Genomic DNA, 8,373 nt, shown 5'->3' with positions numbered 1-8,373 from the left:
ATTTGCTTGTTTTTGATTGACAATTTTTTTTAAGATTTAGTGGGTCCCACACAAACCCTTTTCTCTCAATACAAATTATAGTTTTTTTTTTAAAAAAAAAACACTTCTTCTAAATGGTGAAATAAATAGATTTATTATTTAATTGTCTATATATATATAGTGTTTGTTTTTTTAAATATATATATATTTATATATATATATATGGATACATATATAATTCTATTCCTATTTACTGTGTATGTTTTTATTATTTATGAACTTTATTTATTTATTTTATTTTTAGGTTAGTTTAATTATTTCTCCCTTTTATACATATATATGGTATTTATTTGTTTTTTATTTATATACATACAACCTACATCCCTCCTACTGTCATTTGCTTGATTCTAATTGGTTTTTTTAGTTGAGTTTATGACACACCACTCACCTTTTTTCCTCTCAATACATATCTGATATTAATATATTATATTATATTATATTATATTATATGCTATTAATAATGATATTTTTATTTATTTTTAATTTTTTAATTTAATTTTATTGTTTTATACATATATAAATATAGATGTGATTTTGTATATATTAATTTTGTTTTTGTTGTTTGTTTCTATTGTTTTTAACAATAATATATATATATATATATTGTGTTTTTACTTTAATTTTGCTTTCATTGCTTTCATCCATATATATGATTTTTTTATTTATATATTATATTATTAGTTATTCTTTTATTAAATTTATATGATAATATTGATGTTTTTTTGTGTGTGTGTGTGTGTGTGTTTTTTGTCTAAGTGAATTTTTATTTTTTGTTTTTTTGAAACAATTGATATCGTGATTCGTTAGATTAAACAAGTAATATAACCACGGGCATTCATGCTAGTTTGCTTGATTCTCATTGGTTTTTATTTAATGGGCCCCACACCACCACTTCCCCTCTCAATACATATTAATAAATTATAATGTATATATAATATAATATTATATATATTTAATATAACTATTAATAATCAGATTCTTTGTAATAAAAAACTAATAATAACATTTTTATTTTATTTATCTCTTATTTATTTATTTTTTATTTTTATTTTAATTGTTTTTATTATTTTTTGTAACATTTTGTGTATTTTAATTTTGTTTTTGTTGTTTATTTTTGATTTTTTTTAACAATAAAATAAATAAATAGATTTATTGTTTTTTTATTTTTTTAACTTTTTGTTTTTTTCATACATATATACAGATTATTTTTTGTTTTTTTTTCTTTTTTTGTATATTACGTCATTGGCTATTGATTTTATTAAATTCATCTAATATATTCCTTTTATATGTTTTTTTATTGTTTTTCATATATATATATATATATATAGACATGATTTTGTGTATTTTTACTTTATGTTTGTTGTTTATTTTAACAATAAAATAAGTAAATCAATTTATTACTTTTTATTTTAATATATATAGAGAGATAGTATATTATTCTTTTTAATTTTATTTATATATTTTTTATTTTTTGTGTTTTGTAGTGAGTTATCACAATTCTCAATAAAAGTTGTTTTTGTGAACAACATTGAAGTAGGAGAAACTAAAAACTTTTTATGTGAGATTTTTTAACATTAATAAATGTTTTCTTTTAAGTAACAAAACTATAAAACCAAGCTATTCTCTCCAAATACCAAACTAGTGGTGACGTGTGAAAGATTGATGGCAAAAGAGAGATGCATTGTCTATTAATTGGTGCACCATATATAAGAGTTCAACAAGAGATAGTTAGAAAGCTTATTAACATGAATCAATCAATAATCAATTTGAAAATTATCCTAATTTGGTTAGAGAGAAATCCGCTGGTGAGTTGTACAGGTAGTCTACCACCCCCACCCCTCCCCCCGCAGTATCAACCGGGAACATGGCGGACGTTGAGACTGGATCGAAAGTCGAGGAAGAGTGTAGAGGGTAGTCCCTTGGTGAAGATATCTGCATATTGTGATGATGAGGGAATATGTAGCATGCGGACGTCGCCGAAGGCACTGATAAGTGCTTGTGCGATAAGAATACAAAGTGTTCTTTCCTTGTGTTAAGCATTACTTTTCTCGGGTTTTAACGCTAATATGGGTGTATTTATGTTACTTTCATGCAGGCAGGGTTATGAGGCCGATTATGAGAGAAAGAAGCCAATGTGGATCGTAATGCACTAATTTGGAGGAAATCTTGCTAAGGTTCAAATGCGAAGACATAGGTTGGGTTCCAAATGCAGGAATGTGTGCCAACCTCCTCGTACTCGAGTTAGCACAACTATTTGGAGGGGCATAAGGGCAGTCACATTCAAGCATTTTGACTTGTGTATATAGAATAAGATCTCCACCAACATGTCCGTTATTAAAGAAGCAAGGCGATCCACAACGTAAAGTGTGCCTGTTTGTGTTACCTCGATGAGAGTATGGATTCGGGAGTATTTCAGGCCGGTACTATAGTAGGGTATTGTAGAAAACACTGTAGTAAAAATACCGCAACAACACTGTTTACAGTCGATCGAGAAAACAGGAAAACAGAGAATCGACACGGGCGTGTGGAAATTCCACACGCCCGTGTGAAAAATACATAGGGGCGCCCACATGGGCGTGTGGATTCCCGATTCCAGCCCTTTAAAAGTTGATTTCAGCTCCGATTTCAGCATTCTTTTCTCCATCTTTTCCCCAACTTGAGAGAGAGCGGCGGCTAGGGTTTTCAGAGATATTGGCTAGGGCTTTGGAGAGGTTCTACGGCTCTGACATCGCGCGCCGTTTGGAAGAAGGTTAGTGGGAGAGCTTTCGTCGGCACCGATTCGGCGAGGTGTATCCTAGACCGGATAAAGGGACCCTTGCGATGAGTAGAAGACTCTCCACAAGACCATCGCCATGACTAACGAGGGAGTTTTCTATGGATGCTTTCTTTTTACATTCGATTTCATTGATTGTATCTAGCTTCATGGAGAGCTAAACCCCTAGTGGGTACTTGAGTATTTGTGAACCCTAGGATGTATTCATTTCATTGAATCTCTTTATTATGCTTTCAATTAATTGATGTTTTTTGTGAGTTCCAATCTTGGAGACTTGATTGTATGAATACTCCCCTAGAGTGACATTGGGGTTGAGAGTTCTTGTTGGTAACTCTTGTGAGTGAGTGACACCAAGAGAGTTAGAAAAAGCTAGATTGGAGAGGGTTGAGAGGGTGAGTCGAGAGGTAGCGGAGCACCCCTTTCCCCTCCGATGTGATCTATCCTACCTCCACATTCCAAGAATTCTTTGCAGCTATAGTAGAATGAATGGGCTAAGGGACGACCTTCCGCTGGGGCTTAGTTGCGAGTGCAACAGAGTGAAACGCTGAAGTGATTTTAGCACCTAGGGCTTAATTGTGGCTAGGGATCTTCCACCTGGACCAAAGGGTTAGGTCTATACATAGGAATAGAGTTTATCACTTGGAATCCCTAGAGCTCATTGTAATTCTATGCGAGTGTGAGGTTGAAAGGTTATTCAATCTCTCCTCCGGGACATATATAGAGTTAGGCATGGTTGACTTTAGATTTGGGATCATGTAATTAAGGATTTCCACGACTCATTGTTGTATCAATTAGGAAGTATGATAAACGGTTCTTGCACTTGAAACGATTGTCCTAGACGGATCAATATTTGGGTACCCTATCTTTATCGATTGTCGTACCTTCTCCTTTACTTGTGCTCTGTATCTTGTTGCTTTTATTTTCGTTATTTCATATTTTGTGACACATATCACTATTCATCTTCTACATTAGTTAAGAAACAACTTAAGTGTCTTTATTCCCTACTCTCTGTGGATACGATACCCACTCATCTGGGATTATTACTTCGACACCCGTGTACTTGCGGTTTACACGCATATACAAACGTGTCAAGTTTTTGCCGCCGTTGCCGGGGAGTAGGCGTTTAGAGATACTTTGCACTTTGTTTTCTTAGTTATTCATTCATTCTATTGCATATCTTCTTTTCTATCATCGTTCTGATTTTGTTTTCTTTCTTTTGGTGCAGCTCCAGGTTATGACCCAAGAGAACCCTTCGATATTGATTGAAGGAGATCCCGAGCTCAAACGTACAATTAGAAGAAAAGGGAAAGAACTTGTGCAAGAACAGTCTAATCTAGTTGATTTAGAAGTAGATGAATCTGAAAACATGGCAGAACAGAATGAGCAGCAGCGGACATTATCCGATTATGCCTGACCTTCAGTATTGGGGACACAATCGAGCATTGTGCGTCCCCCGATTACAGCTCAGAACTTCGAGCTGAAGCCCGTATTCATCCATATATTGCAGCAATCTGCACAGTTTAATGGTTTGGCCGATGAGGATCCGAACAGTCATATAGAGAACTTTCTTGAGGTGTGCGACATGCTTAAGATAAACGGGGTAATGGATGATGCCATCAAGTTGAGAGCCTTCCCATTTTCCTTGAAAGGGAGAGCGAAGCAGTGGCTACACTCATTACCTAGAGCATCAATTACCACATGGGAGGAGATGCTACAAGCTTTTCTTACCCGTTATTTTCCTCTCAGAAAATCTGCAAAGCTTAGGAATGAGATCTCATCCTTTTGTACAATTGGAATTGGAGTCTCTATTTGAGACGTGGGAAAGGTTCAAGGAGCTCCTGAGAAAGTGCTCGCAACATGGATTCCCAGAGTGGATGATTGTTCAAACCTTTTACAATGCTTTAAATCCGAGTACAAGGCAACTCTTGGATGCGGCAGTAGGAGGTACATTAGGTAGCAAGACCCCCGATGAGCCCCGTCAACTAATTGAAGAAATAGGGGTAAACAGCTACCAATGGAATGCTAAGGAGAAGAAAAAGGTGGGCGGCCTCCATGTGATAGATGCAGTAACCTCATTGGCGGCTCAAGTGGAATCATTGAGTAAGAAGTTAGATCTCCTAACTTTGAATAGAGTGGCGGTCGTGACTACTTGCACCGGGTGTGGTGGAGGACATGCTCCCTCCGATTGCCCGATCTCTATTTCTCGTGGAAACCCATACAGCAACACCTATAATCCGGGTTAGAAGAGTCATCCCAATTTTTTGTGGAGCAACCAAGGTCCACAAAACCCAATTGGGCCACTGGGTTTCCAACAACAACAGCAAGCCCCAAACATGGAAAACAGAGTTTCAGGTTTGGAGACCCGAATGAATGATTTGGAGAAGGCTTTAACTAGGTTTGTGCAATCATCTGATATAAGGTTCCAATCAGTTGAGGCTACACTTCGCAACCTCACCGCCACTTTGCATAATCTTGCAAATCAAGTAGGGCAGATTATGAAGTCCTTATCGGAAAGGCCACAAAGGAAGCTTGCCGAGTAACACTGAGACCAACTCTAGAGAGCATGTGAAGGCGATCACTTTGAGAAGTGGTCGTGAAGTTGAGGGTAAGCTTTCGAGTGAGAAGCCCAATGAACACGCACCTGAGGTTATAGAGGTTGAGAAGGGAGCAAGCAAAGAGGAGGAGGTGGCACCCCCACCTTTCAAGCCAAGAATCCCTTATCCCTCTAGATTGAAAGAATGACCAAGGGGATGAATAGTACAAGAAGTTCATGAGTTTGTTCAAACAACTCCACATCAATATTTCTTTTGTTGAGGTATTGGTTCAAATGCCTAAGTATGCAAAATTCTTGAAAGATTTGTTAACCAACAAGAGGAAGTTGGAGGACAGTGTTTCAGTGATCTTTGATGCTTCTTGCTGGGCGGTGTTGCAAAACAATATGCCAAACAAGAAGAAAGACCCTGGAAGCTTCATCATTCAGTTTAACATTGGCAATTTGGGTGAAGAAATGGCATTGGCGGACTCAGGGGCCAGTATCAACGTCATGCCATACACCTTCTTTTCAGAAGCTAGGCTTGGAAGAGCCTAGGCCCACTCGGACGACTTTGCAATTGGCGGATCGAACAGTAAGACATCAGAGGGGTATCATTGAAGACGTGCTTGTCAAGGTGGACAAGTACATATTTTCTGTAGACTTTGTGGTGCTAGACGTCGATGAGGATGAGGATGTACCCTTGATACTTGGGAGGCCATTCTTGCGGACTTCCAAAGCATTGATTGACATGGACGGCGAAGAGTTAACATTGAGAGTTGGAGATGACAAGCCCACATACCGCCTTGCTGAGGCCATGCGGCATTCTCTTTATTTCGATGATACTTTGTATTTTACTAGACAATACTGATGAGATTGTTGATGAATATATGCAGGAAATGTTTAATCCGGACCCGTACGAGGGTTTGTTTGACCAAAGAGGTGGACAATAAAGGAATCATGATGCTTGGTTCGACGGAAGAAGTACCATCTACCCCAGGGATCATGAATAAGGTGCTCCAGAAGATGAAGAGGGCTAGGAGGTGCCACCGGAAACACTCCAAGGCTGTTGGAGACGTGCACGAACCGAACAAATTAGGTGAATCATTGCTAGGTGGTCCCAAGCCTGATAATTCCCCGTCTACCTTCAAGAGACTTTGCTCATCATGTTTCCAAGCCATGGGTAAGAGGGCAACTTTCATCTATGAGCCCCCGTGAGGTAAGACAAGGTACGTCAAGCTAAGTGACGTTAAACAAGCGCTTCTTTGGAGGCAACCCAAGTGTTTACTATTTTTTTAATTTGGTAGTTTAGTGTTTGCTTGAATAAATTGTGGAGTGTTGGTGTCTTGATTTGTAGATGCTTTTGCTGTGATTTTCTTGTGGACTTGTAATTTCACCGTGTGTTTTCATGTGAATTTGACAAAGTTTTGGTCGTTTGAGCTATCTATCATGTTTGTCACTGATATAGTTTGCATATTAGGGCAGCTCTGAGTGTGTAAAGATGTTCAGAAATTTTCTGCAGAGCTTACAGAGTTTTCTAAGGCATCCAAAGAAAACTCACAGGCATGTGGAATTAACACACGCCGGTGGTTTTGTATTGCGAGCTCATCTAGAGAAGGCACAGGGGCGTGGACTCACCCCTTTGAACGACCTTGTGATTCTTGCATGCCCGTGGATAATTTCTGCACGGGCGTGTGATTTCCTGCAGAGACTTGGCAAACTATCCCGAGAGCACACAGTGGCATGGACTCGCCCCTGTGGGTGAACTAGTGAAATATACAGGGGCGTGGGTAATTTCCACACGCCTTTGTGAATCTCTGCAGACAAGCTCTCTCCATCCCGAGAAGACACAGGGGCGTGCGGCTGCCCCTGTGAGTTAGGCTTGTGAATGCCCACACCCATGCAGAATTTCCACACGGGCGTGTGAAGCACTTAGCGATTCTTCTCGGTTAGACAGAGAAGCCACAGGGACGTGCGGCAGCCCCTGTGGGTTGGGCACACGGGCGTGGGTATTTCCCACATGCCCGTGCGGCTGCGTTCAAAGAGGTTGAGTATTTTCCCGAGAGCGCACAGGGGCGTGTGTCTGCCCCTGTGAATCTCTCAGGTGGAGGCACACGGGCGTGTAAAATTTCACATGCCCGTGTGGTTTTTGAAGGTATTAGAGAGCTGCGTTTCCAATTTATAAACCGTTCGAGTTTTACTCATTAACAGACCTCCGAACACTCAAGAAACATTCTTCGACCTTCTCCCGACCTCCTGCTATCTATTTTGCGTCGATTGTTTGAGCTTCTCACCGATTTCAGGGGTTTTAGCTTCATCTCATCGGTAAATCCTTGTTTTGTCTTGTCGCTACCCTAAGTCGATTCTATTCAATTTTTCTTCGATTAAACTGGCTAATGCGCCTCATTTTTATGCTAAAATGACTGTGATATGTTTTTAATGAGCTCTAGAATGGAGGAAGAGGTGTATTCGTGGATTTTGCCACAAAGGGCCGTGCGGTTTTCACGCCCCGTGAATCCACACGGGCGTGTGGAATTTCCATACGACCGTGTGGATTCCTGCATTATTAAGTTATGAATGAATTTGATCGATTCCTTTTCAAATACATGAAAGTATGGCTCCCAGATCAAAGAAGGCAGCTGGTAAGCATCCTAGAGAACCTACTCCTGAACCAGAAAGCATGGAATTTACACTTCCTGAACATCAAGCTCGATATGAGCGACTAGCGAAGCTTAAGTTCTATCAGACACGAATCACAGATGTGAGCTCCCTTAGGGAGGTACAGTTAGCATATGACATGGCTGATGAGGTCGAGGAGTTACTATTGGTGGGTAGTTGGTGCAAGCTATTGATTATTCATGACCCTGCTATCCGCCTACTCACATTAGAGGTGCTCGCTTTATTTGAGTTTGACCGCTCTTATGCTCATTTCGATAGCGTCAACGCCATTCAGTTCAGAGCTTTTGGGCAGCATCACAGTATGAGCGTCAGCAGTTCTTCGTTAGTCTTGGTTTATATAACGAGGGGTTTA

The 8,373-nt window shown here is 39.3% G+C and overlaps 1 non-coding gene across 1 annotated transcript; it reads right to left on the bottom strand.

Annotated features, from left to right (window-relative positions):
* Positions 1 to 4,568: 4,568 nt before the first annotated feature.
* LOC120266082 lies at positions 4,569 to 4,676 on the bottom strand. Its single transcript, XR_005537926.1, has one exon. It is a non-coding gene; the product is annotated as a small nucleolar RNA R71 (small nucleolar RNA).
* Positions 4,677 to 8,373: the final 3,697 nt, after the last annotated feature.

This window comes from Dioscorea cayenensis, chromosome 7 (genome assembly GCF_009730915.1).
Source record: "Dioscorea cayenensis subsp. rotundata cultivar TDr96_F1 chromosome 7, TDr96_F1_v2_PseudoChromosome.rev07_lg8_w22 25.fasta, whole genome shotgun sequence".
In the NCBI taxonomy this organism is placed as follows: domain Eukaryota; kingdom Viridiplantae; phylum Streptophyta; class Magnoliopsida; order Dioscoreales; family Dioscoreaceae; genus Dioscorea; species Dioscorea cayenensis.
This window is presented reverse-complemented; position numbering and strand designations above follow the sequence as displayed.